Genomic DNA, 19209 nt, shown 5'->3' with positions numbered 1-19209 from the left:
CTACATGTCCTTATGGATCTGCTTCACATTATCATATTACCAGATCATCAATCATCTAAATGTTGAGACCATTACCACGGAAAATTACATAAGTGAAGCTATAAAACTTTGAATCCCAGAACACTGAAAACAGGAAAACAACCAAACCTGCTATTTCTACCTACATTCAGTTTTGCAGGGGGCTGCACCCACCCATATGGGGGACTGCTCCACCCACACCCTTGCAAATTAAATATACCAACTCTGAGATTGCACTACCTCGAAGGTAACAAAATAGTCTAACAATCACTAAATAAGTTACTCTTTTCACATACCAGCCCTATGGCACAAAGCACAGTACTGAGGACACGTTCCCACTTCACCAAGATCTCCCTTGCCATTATAACCAAAACCTTTTTGTAATTACTAAGCACCAGCTGCACATACATTAAGACCTACACCTCTACACTAACCACTGCATTCCTACATACACCACCACAATGCTTTAATGTTAAACTGACATCCAAAACTAACAACTACATAACAAATCTAAGAAATCTTTTACTTTTTAAATGTTAAACTTACACAAACTCCTCAAAATACAACTAAACCATTCAAAGACAACTCTGCCATGCTTTTGCATACTCATTACAAAACTTTAAAGTGACAGTGCACCACTAACACACTTAACTTTTACATTTTGCATTATGGTTCGATATTCCGGAATGCGATTTTCTGACTTTTCACGAATGTGAATTTTCATGCTTATGGTCTCGACATTGTGACGTTTGATGATCTGGTAATACAATAAAGTGAAGGGGATCTGTCTTTATATATAGATACTCATTTGCACAGTCTCCTTTCCTCCTTAGTAGAAACAATGTTTCAGACATATGGTTGCCACAATGTAACATGTTGCTATCAAGTTGGGAATACTTTAAAGACTTGCAGAGCATTTTGTTAGGCAAGGTGTAGTATTGAGTTATAGATCCCCAAAATGAGTTAAAAAGAAACTAAATGGAGATTTTTCCATTCCCACATGGCATCAGTAATAGCAGAAAAATATAAAAGTTTCTCAGAAACTGCACAAATAGGTAGCTCAACAGAGAGAAAGTCATTCAGATTCTTGCATCTACATTCCAGGCCCTACACAATCTGAATATTGTGTATTTAAAAGACTTGCTGGTATCTCTTCCCCAGCAAAATCCACAAAATTATCTGACCATGGGGTCTAGCATGAAACATTTACAGACCTTCTTTTCTGCCAAACCATGACTGCATGTGTAACTTTATTTTGTATTTTTATGCCTAATTTTTCTTAAACTGCACCGTTTGTTTATTTATGCTCTAGAGATAATCTGGAAAGTCTGCTCTGATTTTTTCTACCTGGAACTGTCATTATTTCCTGACACCAGGTGGTACCCAATGCTTCCAGCAGTCATAACATTGATCCATTTCCTCTTAACCTTATTCCATGTTTCCTTTGCCATCCCCTACATGCCACTTGGTAAACAACAATTAGTAACACATTTCAGTTTGAGAATGTGACACATTGCTTCATAGGTTAATAGGAGATTACTAGGCTAATGGCTCAAGAGCCCTTACAAGTCTAGTCAGTTTTACCCAGATTTTACCCAGGTTGTTATCCCTCTGGAAAGGGTAACAAGGGTCAGCAAGTGGGGTTTGACTTGTTTTTTAGGGACACCACTCCATGAGTGAATTTGTGATTTCCAATCCATCGGTCCAGATTGGGCTTGAAGATGGTCAGGGAAGAACTCTGCTTCACATGAATAGGAAGCCTATTCCAGAGGAGGTAAATTTTTTTTTTATTTTTATTTTACATTTGTTGACCGGGCTAGTCTATCTAGCTAATCTCTGGGACACTTATCTGTCTCTCCAGCATGATCTATTCATGTCAGAGATCAGGTTTAGATCTTTGGAGCAAGTAATCCTCGTGCAGTTAGTTTTATGAATATGCAACATTTCCATCGGGGTAGGGTCAGAGACAGCCTCATAGGTCAGACACAGATCACCCCTCAGTAATCTGTAGGAAACTGAATACAGTGATAGGGCTTTTAATCAGTCCACATATGACATGTTGGTTATACCCTGTATTTTTTGGGTGAGAAACATCTGAGGACCTTCCAACTGTTGCAAGTGCCTGGTGAGGTACATGCCAAAGGGTGCATTGTACTCTGCTATAGACAAGTACAGTGGTACTATGACATCCTTAGATTTGGATGTTATGCCATTACTTATAAGCTGAGCCACATAGATTGATTTATCAATCATGGTAGACACATGGTGGTCAAAATTCAGATCACTATCTGAGTACCCAGATCTCTCACTACTGGATCCACTCTTAGGGGGGAACTATCAATGCTGTAATTTGCAGGGGTATTTGATTTTCTAAAGGGTATTATTATGCCCTTCTTCACATTTAATTTGAGGCCATGGCTCTGACACCAGTCCTTAATCTGTGTCAGAAATTTCTGTAGGATATCAACATCATTTGGGGAGTCAATGATTGCCCCCAACTTGCAGTCATCAGCTTAACGGCCATCTACATTTGCCTTGAAATCTGAGAACCATATTTCAAACAAGAGAGGGCCCACCACTGAGCCCTGTGATACTCCACTGGTGAGCGGCCTCTTGCTAGAAGTGGATCCCCCCACTCCAACATGTGTCCTATCCATGAGCCATTTGACTATCCATCTAGTGAAGTAGAGATTTATGTCCAAGAGTTTATCTATAATACCTCAATGGGGTATTGCGCTAGATGTCTTGGCCAGGTCAAGGTAGGTGGTATGCACTGTCTTCTCCTCATTCATGGCCTTGTTGACCTTCTCACTGAAGTCCACCAGATTAAGCAGGCATTATCAGCCTTTTGTGAAGGTAAATTGGTTTTAGTCCATAGTCTGGAGATTTCTTATGTCGTCGTTAATCAGGCCTTGATTATCCTTTCATAGTCTGCATACGATGCTAGTCAGGCTTATGGGTTGGCAATTTCCTGGGTCAGTTGATAGTCCCACATTGTGCAGAGGAATGAATTATGCTGTCCTCCACTCTACTGGGAAAAGTCCTGTCTGGAGACTGTAGTTAAATAGAGATCTCAGTGGGTCTGCTAGGCCATGTTTCAAGCTATTTAATAGGCACCCTGGGATTCTGTCAGGGTCGATTGATGCCACATTTATAGCTTTAGAGAGTACAGTGATTACCTGTTCTTTTGTGATAACAGGCAAGGAATGCTGGGGGAGGTGACTGGAGGTGATGAGGGGGTGAAGTTTGAGCTGTATTTATCGGGCAGCAGGTTTGCTATTTCTTGTGGCTGAGTATAGGTAGTGCCATCTATAGCCAACTCAGCACATTGTTGAGTGTTTCCCTTAAGATTTTGGTCATAGGTAAAAAATGCTTTGTGGTTATCCTCTGCTTGTGAGGCTATTTTAGTCTCCTACTTAGGTTTTGAAGACTTGACTAGTTCCCTGATTTGCCTATTGAGACTAATGAGGGATTTTTTCTCTGTTGTACTCCTCACTTACTTCTAGACAGGAATGTCCTTCTCCTTTTTTATAGTTTAGTTATATCAGGGGTCCACCAGGATGTCTTGTTTTTCTGGCTAGATCTGGGTTTAGTTTGGTCACATACAGCCATTTTGATGCAGTTAAGTTGTTGAACAAGACATTCATGTATACTTCTGCATAGGCCTCCATGTTTTTGAGGTTAGGAGGAGCTTTAAATTTCACCAAGGCCATGCATGAAGATAAGACAGTTCATACCACCTACCTTGACCTGGCCAAGTTATTTAATACCCCACTCAGGTATTATGGAGAAACTCTCAGAATGTGGCATAAATCTCTACTTCACCAGATGGATAGTCAAATGGCTCATGGATATGACATGTTATTGTAGTGGGGGAATCCACTTCTAGCAAGAGGCCAGTCACTAGTGGAGCATCACAGGGCTCAGTGCTGGGCCCTCTCCTGTTTGGAATATACTATCACTTAATTAGAGGTAATTTGCTTTGGAAAAATCCGTTCGGGATTTAGGGTTTGATGGGGGTACTACCATTACATTTATTTCAAAAGAGACTGTTTTATGATCCAATCGTACCAATGAGGACATTACACTGGTGGGCTGCAATACTCCCCCATGTTTGTGAGTACTATGTCAGGGATATTTGAGCCCTAGGGAGAGTGCAAACTAGCTGTTCAAGAGCATTTGCATTGACAGTCCAGGAATCTCTAAACCTGCATGTTACTGGTTGTGTATGTTTCCCAGTTTATGAAGGGGTAGTTAAAATCACCCATGAGTAGTGTGTTGGGCAGAATGGTAAATGATTCTAGCAACTTCAGGTATGTGGAATGGTTTTCATGGTTCATGGTTGGAGACCTGTAGTGAGCGATGAAATTGAGGCGGATCTTGCCTTTGGTCAGCTGGACATGGAGTAGCTCAAGCAAGTCATTCTGCATGATCATCAAGAGGTGTGATTGCTTTTTTACATAAATGGAAACACCTCCTCCTTACATTTTTTCCTTTTCAGGGGTGGTCTGAATGTGTGGTAGACATTGTAGCATTGCACTGTTGGGGTCCCTTCTGCAGCCTTAAGCCACATCTCTGTAACTACATAGTAGTCAGCATTTTCCATGGCAAGGAGAGCTTTCAGGCAGTGCAGTTTCTTGTTAAGACTTCTAGCACTGAGCAGTAGTACCTTCAGTTTGGCATTAAAAGAATGTGTTATATTGGTATGTTTATTTATTTGGCACTGCCTAAAAAGGCACATGGGGTGGCTAATGCCTTGGCCAGTATAAAAAAAAGCCTAACAATGATAGGGGAAGACCATGTCTGGCAAAGCAGCATTGTCCGTCGCTCATGTTGTCCCAGGCTGACAAATATTGGATTGCCTTGGAATGACAACAGTAGCTAAGTCAGTTAGTGAAGTCAATAATTTTATGTTTGTATTATTTTTATCGTTTTTGGTGAGGGTAGAATGCAGCTCAATGTATACCAGCCTTCAACACATATTCAGAGAGCTCCAGCATGTCTCTCTTGCTATAGTCCATGGAGGTATGTCTCAGATTATTCACACCCACATGGACTATGACTGAGTCATACTGGTACTTGTGGTTGACTGCCTGAGTGCCTGTATAATCTGGTGAATCCTGCCCCTGACAGATCACTGACTGTAACCCTCTCTTTAACCAACCTGGTGAGGGGGGCATCCATGTCTTAAATATGTGGTGTTTTGCCTTAGAGGCTTGCTTGTGGAGGCAATGTGATGTGTATTTTTATGTGTAGTGGTTGATGTTGACTTGGTTTTGCTTACATGTGGTTTCTTAGGGCAGCATATAGGAGGTCTCTGAGTTATTGATAAGTTACTTGTGAATGCCTTTGCAAATGTGAGTTTATGTGTCGAGACCTTATTTAGTGACGGAAAGGATGTGCATGTGCTGACAACCTGTCTGCCATATGATTTGTCAGTATGTGAGAGTTGTGTCTCAATTTTCGTAGTGTAACTACATCTCTCACATACTATGTTGGTTTCTTTCAGGATTAAGTGGTCATCAGTATGCATGAGATCATTGCTAAATTGTCTCAATATGTCCATGTCCACCAGACTGGCCACAGAGATAGCAGGAAGGCGCCCATCTATGGTTTCAGGTTTTTTACTCTGGGTTTAACCAGGGAGAATATTGGGGACATTTAACTAGACTGGGATGAAGCACGAAGATGAAGAATGGGTGCTATACCCACTGTGAACTGCAGCTATCCAAAAAGGCAATGCTGTTCTGTACAAATTTCAGATGCACCTAGAGCAGGGGACTGGAGAAGACTACAAAGATTGTAAATCTAAGCAAAATTTTAATTTATCATTTGCATTGAATACAGGGCACTGCTAACCACCACTGCATGGAGACAGGCCTACCGTAAGCACTGGCCTTATATATTTAGAAAAACAAGTTTTACAACAGCAAGGCCTTCAGTCCAATCAGAAAACAAACAGTCTTTCTTCTTCTACCCTGTACCTGGCTGCTGAGTACCCTGCTCCGGCGCTTGAACTACACCTTGTGTTCCCATACGTTCCTGCACTAAACACCTGAATTTACCCTGCTGGACGCCTCTGAAAAATAGTCCTAACTAAAGAATTAACCTACCAGCTCCCTGAGAGACATTTCCTTTCTTAAAAGACAGAGAAACCTTGTGTTCCCATACGTCCCTGCACTAAACACCTGAATTTACCCTGCTGGACGCCTCTGAAAAATAGTCCTAACTAAAGAATTAACCTACCAGCTCCCTGAAGAGACATTTCCTTTCTTAAAAGACAGTGAAAGTATGTATTGTTACAGCTACGAGTAAATTGCAATGATATTAATGTATTAAAGACTCTGCTAGGTTAGGCAAGCTTCCCAGTCAGGTTAGCCAGCAGCCAAACCCCCCCCTCATTTATCATTTATCACTTATCATTTTATATTACCCTTACTTCCAGCTTATATGCTCTCTATCACTAACTGGATTATCTCCCCCTCTCCCTTAGCCTGCTATCTCCTGTAGGAGACCTATTTGTTGCAATAAAGTGACTGGCCACTAGGTGGCACCTCAATATAAGCTTTCTGTTCATTAATTCCCTCTCCTATTCTTAACCATACCTTCCCAACTCTCTTCTCAGTTTTCTACGGACTTACTCTTTCACCATCTCTCCTGTGTCCTAAGTTATCTTTAATCACATTCTACTCCTCTAACATCCTGACTGTCTTCTTACTAGCCTCTCAACTTTCTTCTACATTCTCTCATTTTCAGACTTACCTGCTGAATTCTCATACTTCACAGATTGTCATCCTCGACAGTCTACTCTCTTGTCTCTACCCGCTCCGTTCGCCCTTCGGGCTCACTCCACTCCCCTACCCTGCCCCCAATTCTCACCTGCCCCCAGTGCTCCTATATTTATTCGTCTAAAGACACACCCCTATTACACCTACTCCAGTCAGACAAATCACATCATTAGCACTCCTAGCCCCCATTCTCACAACACACCCACTGATACCTCACCTCTCATCCCTCCTTGGTTTAATACCCCACCTACTGTCATATCTCCTACCTGCTTATAAAACCTACCTCCCATTCCTCTCCCACCTCACAAACCAATATAATGTATATATCAATCATCCCATACCAATTACAACTATTAATCTTGGTCTCACTTTTACCTCCTCTAACCACTACCTATCTCTTAACCTCCTATGAACAACCAATTTACTATACTCTTCTTTTCCTTTCCAAACACACTTCAACACCAACACTACCTTTCTCTCCAAACTTCGTAAACTTCATTTGCAAACCCAGCTACCTACTAGCCAAATATCACAGACTAGTACACATTAAGTACATCAACCTAAAAACTAGAAAATTATTTGACTATTATTGTAAGCCTTTCCAGCCTAAACACTTAACACTCCTCCACTCCTTACTAGATGGGGACATTCATCCTAACCCTGGCCCAAACTATACCCTTACCACTGCAAACTGCAACCAATACAAAACTAGTACCCTACCACCTACCAAACCTTTCAACTCACTCTCCATACACATCTTAATATATGCAGTATTTGCAATAAAATCACTCAAGTTCATGCCCTCCTAGATGTCCACCTATTTGACATCCTATGTTTACCAGAAACATGGCTAAAACCTACCATTAAAGACAATGAAATCACCCCGCCTGGTTACAATATCATTAGACTAGACCGCACAGCCAAAAAGGGAGGAGGGGTAGCAATCCTCTATAAAGCAGAGCTACAAGTCAGCACTGTAAATCTTAACCTACCTTTGGACATTAGTGCTGAAATAATTATCTCCAAACTTCAGGTCAATACACGTAAAGCCATAAATATCATCTGTATATATCTACCCCCAGGAAATAACATCAGTACACTCGAGTATATCCTTAATTGGCTTTCTATTACTCTCCCACAAGAAACCATAGTCCTATGGGACTTTAATATCGATTTGGAATTCCTGTAGTAGTACAAACCCCACCACCCATATTAACCTATATGACTTCTCACAAACTATTAACTCCCCTACCAGAACTAATAGACTCAACAACAAAGAAAGTACCTTGGACTGGATACTTACTAATACTCCTCATCAAACCTATATAGCAGGAACCCTTCCAGATGACCTAAGTGACCATTCACTAACTTATATTATTAGACATAAAACCAACCTAACTTTCCCTAACACTTTCAGAACAGTACGCTCTAAAAAGCAATTTAACCCAGAACTTTTCCAAACAGAACTTAAACAATGTAATTGGTCACCATTAAAATCTCTCCCACTAAATGAAGCAGTAGAATACTTCAATTCCACATTCTTAACCATCCTGGACCACCACGCCCCAATACGCTCTATTAGAAATAAAGCTAAACCAGCCCCTTGGCTTTCTAATAATACTGGCAAAAAATCCTTCTCAGAAACAAACCCTGGGAAAAATGGCATACTACTAAGAATCCTACAGATCAGCAAACCTTTAGGGAATTTAGAAATAATACAAAAAAAGCCATCCTTTTAGACAAAAAGAACTTTTCTCTCCAATTACAGGAAACCTCCCACAGGGAACCTCAAAAATTTTGGACTAGCATTAACAAACTTCTATACCCAGGCCAATCTATCACACCCAACCCACAAAGCTCAAACCCTGAGAATCCCACACAAACAGCTAATGCCTTCAATTCTTTCTTCACGGACACCATCCAAACTCTTGCTAGTCACCTATCTCCTGATACCTCAAATCTGCCTACTTCTACTACAAACCCACCCCCATCATTACATTTACAGCCAGTGTCGACTTCCTTTATTTGCTCCTTTCTCCAAAAATTAAAACCTACCACCCCCTCAGCTGACAAACTCCCAACAGAATTCCTGCAAAAAGGAGCTAAAGCCATTGCCTATCCCATCAATAGAACCATTAGTGAAGGAACTATCCCATCTATCTGGAAAATTTCTCACATCATCCCACTACATAAAGGGGGGGAACTCCAAGGACTTCTCTAAAGTTCATTCCATAGCTCTACTATCCCCTCTTGCAAAAATTATGGAGAAGTGCATCCATAAGCAACTACTTAACCACCTTCTCCATAACAACCTACTTGCCAACTGTCAACATGGATTCAGACCTTTCCACAGTACCACTACTGCCCTGCTATCCTTCACAAACTGATTCAACAAAAAATGCAACAAAAATATTCTTTCCACTGCAGTCTTCATTGACTTATCTAAAGCTTTTGGCATGGTTAATCACCAACTCCTTCTACACATACTGAAATCTCTTTCACTTGATCCTCTATCTATGAATTGGTTCACATCTTACCTAGAAAACTGACAGCAGGCTGTACTCTGGCAAAATAAACTATCTAATCGCCTTCCTATCTCCCTCGGGGTCCCACAGGGCTCCATATTAGGCCCACTCCTATTTTCCATTTATATTAATGACCTGCAATCAGCTATTCCACACACCACCTGCATTCAATATGCAGATGACTCCACTATAATCTGTTCAGCCACTTCTCAAACTGAACTTCAGTCTCTTACCCAAAAAGCTTTCAATACTGTAGAACAATGGTTCTCACACCTCTGCCTCCTCCTAAATCCCCAAAAAACTAAACTGTTACTCTTCACACCAACCCGAAAGTCTACCCCTTTACATTTCACTCTCACATCCAACAACGGTACTCTTATTTCTCCTGACCCAACCACTAAACTCTTAGGAATAACAATTGACAACAACCTTAACTTTGATACTCACATAAACACCACAATAAAATCAGTTAACAAAAAACTAGGATGCCTTTACAGAATCAAACCCTTTCTTACACCAGTAGCTAGGACCACTATAGCCAGAACCTACTTAATCTCCACTCTACTCTATGCTTCTCCTATATACACCAATCTCTCTAGAAACAACCTCAACAAACTAGCAACATCCTATAATAATATTGCTAGCTTTGCTACAGGCTCTCCTTTCAGAACCCATCACTGTTTGAATCTAAAACAACTAGACTGGCTAGAACTTCTTAACCAGCTTCAATTTCACCATCTTACAATAGCCCACAAGACCCTGTATCAACCCAGCAATACTCCAATACTCTGTAGTCTCATTACACCTTATAATAATCTCAGGAATCTACGCTCCTCAAACAAACTTCTGATCAATATTACCAAATCCAACAACTCAGCAGGTGACTCCTTGTTCTCTAACTCTGTTGGAAAAATATGGAATAAACTACCCTCTGAAATCACATCTCAGACTTCTCTCTCACTTTTTAAAAGAAATCTAAAACTATTTCTCAATAAACACTGGCTATGCTCTTGTACTAACCCTGACTAACTTTTTTCCTTTACACTAATTTTCACCCTACATCCTTAACAATCTTCCCTTTAAAGTTTCAATATACTATATTATTGCATATAAAATTTATGTATATATGTATATTGTACCTTCTCATGTAATCACTATGAGTATTATAAACTGTACTTCTTTTGGAAAAAAAAATACACACTAATGTTTTTATGTAACAATTGCTGTTTTTACAATATCTGTCATAACTTCTATATCAATTTTGTATGTTTTCTTGGAGCTTTTCTCCCCAGGCCTCTACTGAAAATGGATATGTATCCAGCTAGACTAGCCCGGTCAACAAATGTAAAATAAAAATAAATAAATAAAATAAAATAAATAAGCTTTCAGCCAGCACCCTCCAACTCAGATACATTTGCTAAAGCACATGTCTTCCACAAGAGTGCTGTTAGAAAACACCTTAATGTAAAAATGCTGGTTTTAGAGCTCATGAGCAGGGAAATCACACAATCTAGATAATACAGACCTGTAAAACTAGCTGACAAAGTATAATTACGTACTACAGTAGCAGTGGAATCAGTTCAAGTTTGAAACCCTACTAAAGCCTGAAAAATGTGGCAAATTGGCAATTCATATAGGAATCTTAGGAAATACAGTAACATAATCAGCAGAGGTGCACAGTGACGCTTATTTTTCTTCGTCTAGCAGAATGGATGGCTTTAGATCAGCAGATTGTGTAAACCTCAGGCGAAGTAGTCAAGCCAAGAGCAGGTCTGAGGAACTGGCTTAATTGTTGTCTTTTTGCTGATGATTGTAATTGCTTTATTGGTAACTGGCTTCTTAAAATTTTACTGCTGGCAGGCTGTCAGCCCTTTAGTGACTTAACTAGCACATCAATCTGTTTAGGCTAGAGCCAATCATGGGAGACCATCATTTAAGCAGTCATCAGGATTCTTTCCAACTTGAGCCACATCCCGTGTCCCAATGGTTGTTGATGCATGTCCTGCAATGCTGGCCATATAATAATGACCTGTTTTAGTGCATGTGCTGATTCCGGCTACAGCAGCACTTATTGTTTGACAAGGTCTGCTTACCGAGGATTTGCGCAAAAGTTAGTCTCTTACCCTAACATCCATCACTTGTGCTACAGTAGCATGTCATTGCAAACAACACTGCCTCCCTTTCTTCAGGATGAGTGAAAAGATATTGCTTTCTATACTCCTACCGCCTAAAATTGGCTAACTTGGGTTGCATTTGGGGGGGGGGATTCACCAGTCTTGTATTTACTGCACTGGTGATTGCCACTTGCATGCAATTCTGTATTATGCTCACAATTGCTGCATCATGGGGGCTTCTCCCTCCCTTGAGACATAATGAACTCAGAATTGCAAGTTGCAGGGGATGTGGCAGTGCAGGAGGGTCGTTGCCCCTTAGGGAAATACATTTATTTACCATTTTTGCTATTCTGAAAAGTGGTTCCCTTTTTACAATAGCAGTCTTCTGTTCTCACACTCAGGAGTGACCATAACCATGCTGAATGCACCAGCTGGGGGGGTCCATGCTAGACTGTTTTACCTTTTCTTATTTATCTTTTATCAGCTGTTTTTTAAGCTTTTTTTCCTCTTCAGCTTGACATTTGTGGCTTTTCTAAAGACACTGAAAATTACTTTTCAGCTAAACTATTGGTGGCTCTCACAGCTGGATATCTCATATTTGCTTGTTTGGTGATTTGTTTTCCAGCTTCTAAGTGTCATTTCATCCTACTTTACTTTGATCATAAAACTTAGACTTGGGAATTATCATTTTAATGTATCTCCATTAGATAAATTGTGTGTTGAGCAGATGTTTAGTCAGTTTTTTTTCTTTCTTTCTGTTGTATCATTTTACTTATCCTAAATACTTTAACATTTTCTGTATTTTATTTGTAGTACATTTCTTGGGGATAAATGGTTAATTTTATTATTGGACTCCTATTCCTTAATCATGCTGTGATTTTATTTTTATATTTCTCATTGTTATGTAAACTGTTTAGGAAATGCACACTATTCTAATAATTTAAGCTACAGCAGTCTGATATTTCTAAATCCCATAATTTCTGCTTCAAGCGGGGTAATGGGGAAATAAGGTTACATTGTTCTGTTTATTCTACACCAACATAATATAATGCATACGTTTTGTAAAAGAATGGAGTTTAACCTTCGAAGCTGGAAGTTACTCTTTTGCCAGGTATATGTCATGTCATAGTGTTTCGGGTTAAGAAGGATGTCAACAGCCAGATTTCTTGGATCTAGAACTTACTCTCAAGAAAGCAGAGGAGGTGACACATGGAAAGGTCTGCTTTGTACAGATGATCAGCATCTGTAGTGTTAGATTATACACTTTACTGGCTATAGTGATAGGAGACGCAGACTCACGGTAAAGATATATCGACAGCTATATATTGCCAATAAAGTACCTTCCTTTTTAATAACAATTAGTTTTATTGTTGTGATATAAATAAAATAAACACCAGAATATATATATATATATTAAGTTTCATAGCAGCTCTAACATTTTTCTAAGTGGTACACATCTGCTTTCAGGACAAATTCATTATAAAGTATTCTGGGCTACAATCAGATTTTGCCTCTGTGTAGTAACAGGCTAGACTTACATCACATTCTTTTAATTTCCTTCAAATGAAATATGAGCTAAATAGAGATGGATTTAATCTCAAAATATTTATTAAATAGAGTCAGTTGTCTCACTCCCCTTTACTTTTGTTTTTCACATACAACTTTCATATATTTTCACATATTCACTTTCCACTTTTATTTGAAATTGTGATGCAGCCAACTAATACAGAATGTGAGGGTGGTATGTGACAGAAGAATGTCGAAGGATGACAAAGAAACTGAAAAGAAAGGTACGGAAGGTGGTATGTGACAGAAGAATGTCGAAGGATGGCAAAGAAATTGAAAAGGAAGGTACGGAAGGTGGTATGTGACAGAAGAATGTCAAAGGATGGCAAAGAAACTGAAAAGAAAGGTACGGAAGGTGGTATGTGACAGAAGAATGTCGAAGGATGGCAAAGAAACAGAAAAGAAAGGTACGGAAGGTGGTATGTGACAGAAGAATGTCGAAGGATGGCAAAGAAACTGAAAAGAAAGGTACGGAAGGTGGTATGTGACAGACGAATGTCGAAGGATGGCAAAGAAACTGAAAAGGAAGGTACGGAAGGTGGTGTGTGACAGAAGAATGTCGAAGGATGGCAAAGAAACTGAAAAGAAAGGTACGGAAGGTGGTATGTGACAGACGAATGTCGAAGGATGGCAAAGAAACTGAAAAGAAAGGTACGGAAGGTGGTATGTGACAAAAGAATGTCAAAGGATGGCAAAGAAACTGAAAAGAAAGGTACGGAAGGTGGTATGTGACAAAAGAATGTCGAAGGATGGCAAAGAAACTGAAAAGAAAGGTACAGAAGGTGGTATGTGACAGAAGAATGTCGAAGGATGGCAAAGAAACTGAAAAGAAAGGTACGGAAGGTGGTATGTGACAGAAGAATGTCGAAGGATGGCAAAGAAACTGAAAAGAAAGGTACGGAAGGTGGTATGTGACAGAAGAATGTCGAAGGATGGCAAAGAAACTGAAAAGGAAGGTACGGAAGGTGGTGTGTGACAGAAGAATGTCGAAGGATGGCAAAGAAACTGAAAAGGAAGGTACGGAAGGTGGTATGTGACAGAAGAATGTCGAAAGATGGCAAAGAAACTGAAAAGGAAGGTACGGAAGGTGGTATGTGATGGAAGAATGTCGAAGGATGGCAAAGAAACTGAAAAGAATTGTACGGAAGGTGGTATGTGACAGAAGAATGTTGAAGGATGACAAAGAAACTGAAAAGGAAGGTACGGAAGGTGGTATGTGACAGAAGAATGTCGAAGGATGGCAAAGAAACTGAAAAGAAAGGTATGGAAGGTGGTATGTGACAGATGAATGTCGAAGGATGGCAAAGAAACTGAAAAGGAAGGTACGGAAGGTGGTATGTGACAGAAGAATGTCGAAGGATGGCAAAGAAACTGAAAAGAAAGGTATGGAAGGTGGTATGTAACAGAAGAATGTCAAAGGATGGCAAAGAAACTGAAAAGGAAGGTACGGAAGGTGGTATGTGACAGAAGAATGTCGAATGATGGCAACGAAACTGAAAAGAAAGGTACGGAAGGTGGTATGTGACAGAAGAATGTCGAAGGATGGCAAAGAAACTGAAAAGAAAGTCGGAAGGTGGTATGTGACAGAAGAATGTCGAAGGATGGCAAAGAAACTGAAAAGAAAGGTACGGAAGGTGGTATGTGACAGAAGAATGTCGAAGGATGGCAAAGAAACTGAAAAGAAAGGTACGGAAGGTGGTATGTCACAGAAGAATGTCGAAGGATGGCAAAGAAACTGAAAAGGAAGGTACGGAAGGTTGTATGTGACAGAAGAATGTCGAAGGATGGCAATGAAACTGAAAAGGAAGGTACGGAAGGTGGTATGTGACAGAAGAATGTCGAAGGATGGCAAAGAAACTGAAAAGAAAGGTACGGAAGGTGGAGTGACCTGTCGTACTGTATGGTACAGTGTCCTCGTCAGTGAAGGCAGACCATGGAGGAAGCTAGAGGTGATGCAGATGATGTGCCTCAGATGGGTGGTAGAACAGACAGGCAAAGACATGAGGACATCTGTGTAGAACCTAAAGTAGCCTCAGTTGTAAAGAAGGTCAAAGAGAACAGAATACCCTGGTTTGAGCACATGTGCTGGAAAACAGAAGATTTGTGAGAGCTATGAAAGAAAATGGACATGATGATATGTAGCCAAAGATGGATAGATGTTGAGAGGAGAAGTGACAGTATGTCATGATAGTCAAAGAAGGTACAACAGGTGCGCTAAACTGAGAGATCTTGTGAGAGTTGATGACACTCATACAATGGAAAACGATGGTGATGATAAGTAAGCTGAATAACTTAGTCCACCTTTAATCACAAGTCAGTACAATAATAGGTCATTGCATTACAGATAATCAGTATGAAACATTTAAATCTCATACAGAGCTATTTAATTCTTAGGCAGTGCACCCTATATCATCCATAACCGACTTCTCCTGTGATATAAAACTGTATTATTTCCAGCTAATGTTTATCATGGCATATCAATCCGTCTCTCAGAAATGAACCCAATCGGCAAGCAATTGCACTTTTATTCTTGCTATTAGTAGGGTGAAACAGGATTGAACCCATTTTGTTACTCTTCTAAGCTTTCCACCCTTCAATTTTGTATCTCCTGCAATCAGTTTTATACTCTGATCTATTTATCTGCTCCTAGTCCTTCTCTCTTTTCATTTTATACATCGAATGAATGTATGAGGACACAGTATGTATCATCATAAGCATTTTGTGACTTTTACTTCTTCTCCTTTCCATGACTTTATCCGTACAAACCTCTCATTATTTTCTTAGTTATTTCTCATAATTTAAGTAAATATCGTTTTCTAGTTTATTCCTGCCTCATTTCCCATCAGTTTGTTGAAAGGGTAGAAGGAGACATGAGCCCATAACCAGAGAAGTTTATTTTTTTCTTTCTCAATGCCACTTAATAGTCATTTAAGTACTGTAAGCATAGCTAACACTCACATAGTACTTTATCACATTTTTCCATTTCTTTCCTTTTTAACACTCATATCCATTTGGGATGCTATGGGGTACACCCCATGCTATCATACCATTTGTCAAGCATTACTTTCATTTCACATCATCTAGCGGCACCATAATTATATCCTTATTTCTCATCTGTACTGAGAACATATCTCTTTTTTCCAGATTTATATTATTTTATATAAACTAATCATGTAACTCACTCTGATATTTTTCATTATATCCTGCTTTAGCTTTTTTCTTCACACTTAGCAACATTTCTGAGATATAATACTGAGAAATAAATACATCATTTACTACCATCGAACTACTAAAAAATATTTTATCACCCAAGTTGACCTTATAAACTATTTAACATATTTAAAAGAATCTTTTATTGAAGACAATGTTTTATTTAGACAAAGATTTTCTAAACAAATGCAGTAATTAGTTTTGCAATGTGCTATAAATTACTGTTTTATGTTTTTTAATCATGTATCAAACTTAACATTTTCATATACACATTGATTTTTCTTCATCTAAGAGCATTAATAATAAATCATAGTTAATCCTTAACAGACTTAAAAGAAACAGTAATAAATTATTGAACTTGCTATGTGTTAACAAATCAATAAATTCAAGAGACATTAATTATCTGGATGATAAATTGTCTCCCGAGTCTCATATGATCTTCAAGTTATAGAAATAGCATTCATATTGCATCACATATTTGTTTTGCCTGCACCTCACGTCATTAATAGTAGTTGTTAAATTTTCTTACTTTGGAGTCCCTACTTGAAAGAGGCAGTAATATATTTTTCAGACTTTACAGGTACTATTGAATCAATACATTCAAGAGACATTAATTATCTGGTTTGTAGGCTATCAACTGCATTCGCGTATGAGATCTGTCAAGTGACAGATATAGCATTTGTATTTTTTCACCTACAAATTTGCTTTGTTTGTGTATCAAGACATTAATAATGCACAATAAATACACAAATCCTCTAGTTCCAACTTTAGAGAAAGAAGAAAGACGAGAGAGAATATAATTATGCAGTTAAAGTTTGCATGGGTCTTTAAACATTTAGATTCCAGTAGCGTTAATGTTTTCATTTCCATCAAATCTCATATTCCATACTTCAGCAAATAGTTACCCAATACTCAGGCCATTTAGAAATATTATTACCTAAGTTGTTGATCTCAATAAATTCATGTTGTTCCTTTCAAACTGTCTGTCTTGACTCACGGTATATTCACAAGAACAGTGGCTTTTACACAGCTGAATCCATTTTTTCCCAATGGGCTTTGCATCTTTTAACTCCAAGGTTTCTACCTTACTTGTTCCATACACATTTGGGTCAGTTGTAAAAGCAAATAAAACAGAGTCCAAACTGGCCGTAATCTTTTATTATAAAACGTAAGCGCTTTCAGGTTAAAAAACCCTCCATCAGACAAACTTCACATAACCATGACAGTCTTTAAATACTAAAACAATTTTAAAAACAACCAGTCAGTTTCTATATTTGACCCACCTTTTCTTTAGGGCTAGATTTAAAGGTACATAACTGTTTAACCCAGGTGGGTTATCAGCAGTCAACTGTATGATCCATCTTAATTCTGCATACTCTGTATCATTAACAATGCCCCCCCCCTTTTTTTCATCTGTGCAACATGCAGAACCATAAAAACAAAAGTGTGATCTGGAAATCTAGAAACATGCTGGTATAATGCATTGTGTTTAGCCTTCTGTCTAATGGATGACAAGTGGTGCAGTATTCTTGTTTTTAACTTACAATTAGTTTTTCCAACAACATGCCAAGTAAACCACCTTCTCTGTGTGGCAATCTGCATAAAAGTCAAATCTTTTATTTGTAACAGGATGTATAAAATAATTTAAACCATTCACATTTGAACATGCTTTACAATGCCTGCAGGGAAAGGTCCCTTTTCTCATATGTGCATTGTTAACCTTCTTATTTTTTAACTCAGGTTCTATGCATAGCATATCTTTTATGTTACTATTTTACTTGAAAGTAAATCTAGGTTTCTCATCTAAAATATCTTTCAGGTGGCTATCACTTCTTAGTATCTTCCAGTTTTGCTTAATAATATCACATATCCCATACACATTATTACTACAACGTAGCATTACCTTGGGTTTTTTCTCATATTTATCAGATGACTTCATCTTCTCTTCTGGCTGTTCTTTATTGTCAGAAATCCATGGTCTTGCCCTGGCTTCCCTACTGGATATTATACTGTTCTTAGTTTTCCTTTGAGTATCCCTTTTCCTTAAGATGTTCATTCAGCACTTCAGTACCTAGGATGCATACTCTGTGCATTTCAATAATGATTTCTCCAGCATTGTTTTCCATGCAGGGTGGTGTCCAGTTTGCCAGTTACATTTTTATTTAAAGTGACATCTAATAAGGCCATGGTCTCATTGCTGTGTCCTACTGAAAACCTAAGAAAATCTGTAGTTTTCTCCAGGTACTCAACAAAGTGTAACAGTTCATCACTGCCCTGTGCCCACAACAAAAAATGTCATCAACAAATCTGGCATAAAAATTATTGAGGTCTTCCATACATGTTCACATTTAAAAATATATTTATCTTCCCAGAAGGCTAACAAATTAGCATAAGAGCTGTCACAGGGTGTGCCCATGGCAACACCCTGTACCTGCCTATGGTGTGCTCCATTGCTAAGAAAGATGTTATTGTCTAACACTAATGCTAATGCTTCCAGAATTAAAGTGTTGGTGTTCATATCATATATAGTAACTGTATGCAGCACTTCTTCTACTGCCTTTATCCCAAATTCATTTGTGATGACCGTTAACAGACTATTGACACACATGGTTACTATCAGTACATTCTTCAAATCTAAAGTTTGGCATGCATCATACAATTTTGATAAGAATTGTGCAGTGTCTTTCAAAATCCTAGGAAAATAAGCAAGCAGATTTTTCAATTTTGCTTCTTCCCACATGATAAATGTTCAGTAACCCACCCCCTCCCTGAGACTGTGGGTCTCATCGGTGGGGGTAGGGTATTTTTATGCATTTTTGGTAGTACTTTAAAAACAGGAATTACTGGATGTTCAATACTTAGAAATACATACAAATCATAATCTAGCACTCCACTTATTCTTCGAGCCCTTAACTTCTTGCCTACATTGCATATATATTGCTTAGCCATCAAAGGTGAAATACTTCTGTAAGTATTAATATCACTAGT

Source organism: Protopterus annectens, chromosome 14.part0 (assembly GCF_019279795.1).
Source record: "Protopterus annectens isolate FY-2018-M chromosome 14.part0, PAN1.0, whole genome shotgun sequence".
In the NCBI taxonomy this organism is placed as follows: domain Eukaryota; kingdom Metazoa; phylum Chordata; order Ceratodontiformes; family Protopteridae; genus Protopterus; species Protopterus annectens.
The sequence above is the reverse complement of the archived record's forward strand: the minus strand, read 5'-3'. Positions refer to the sequence as shown.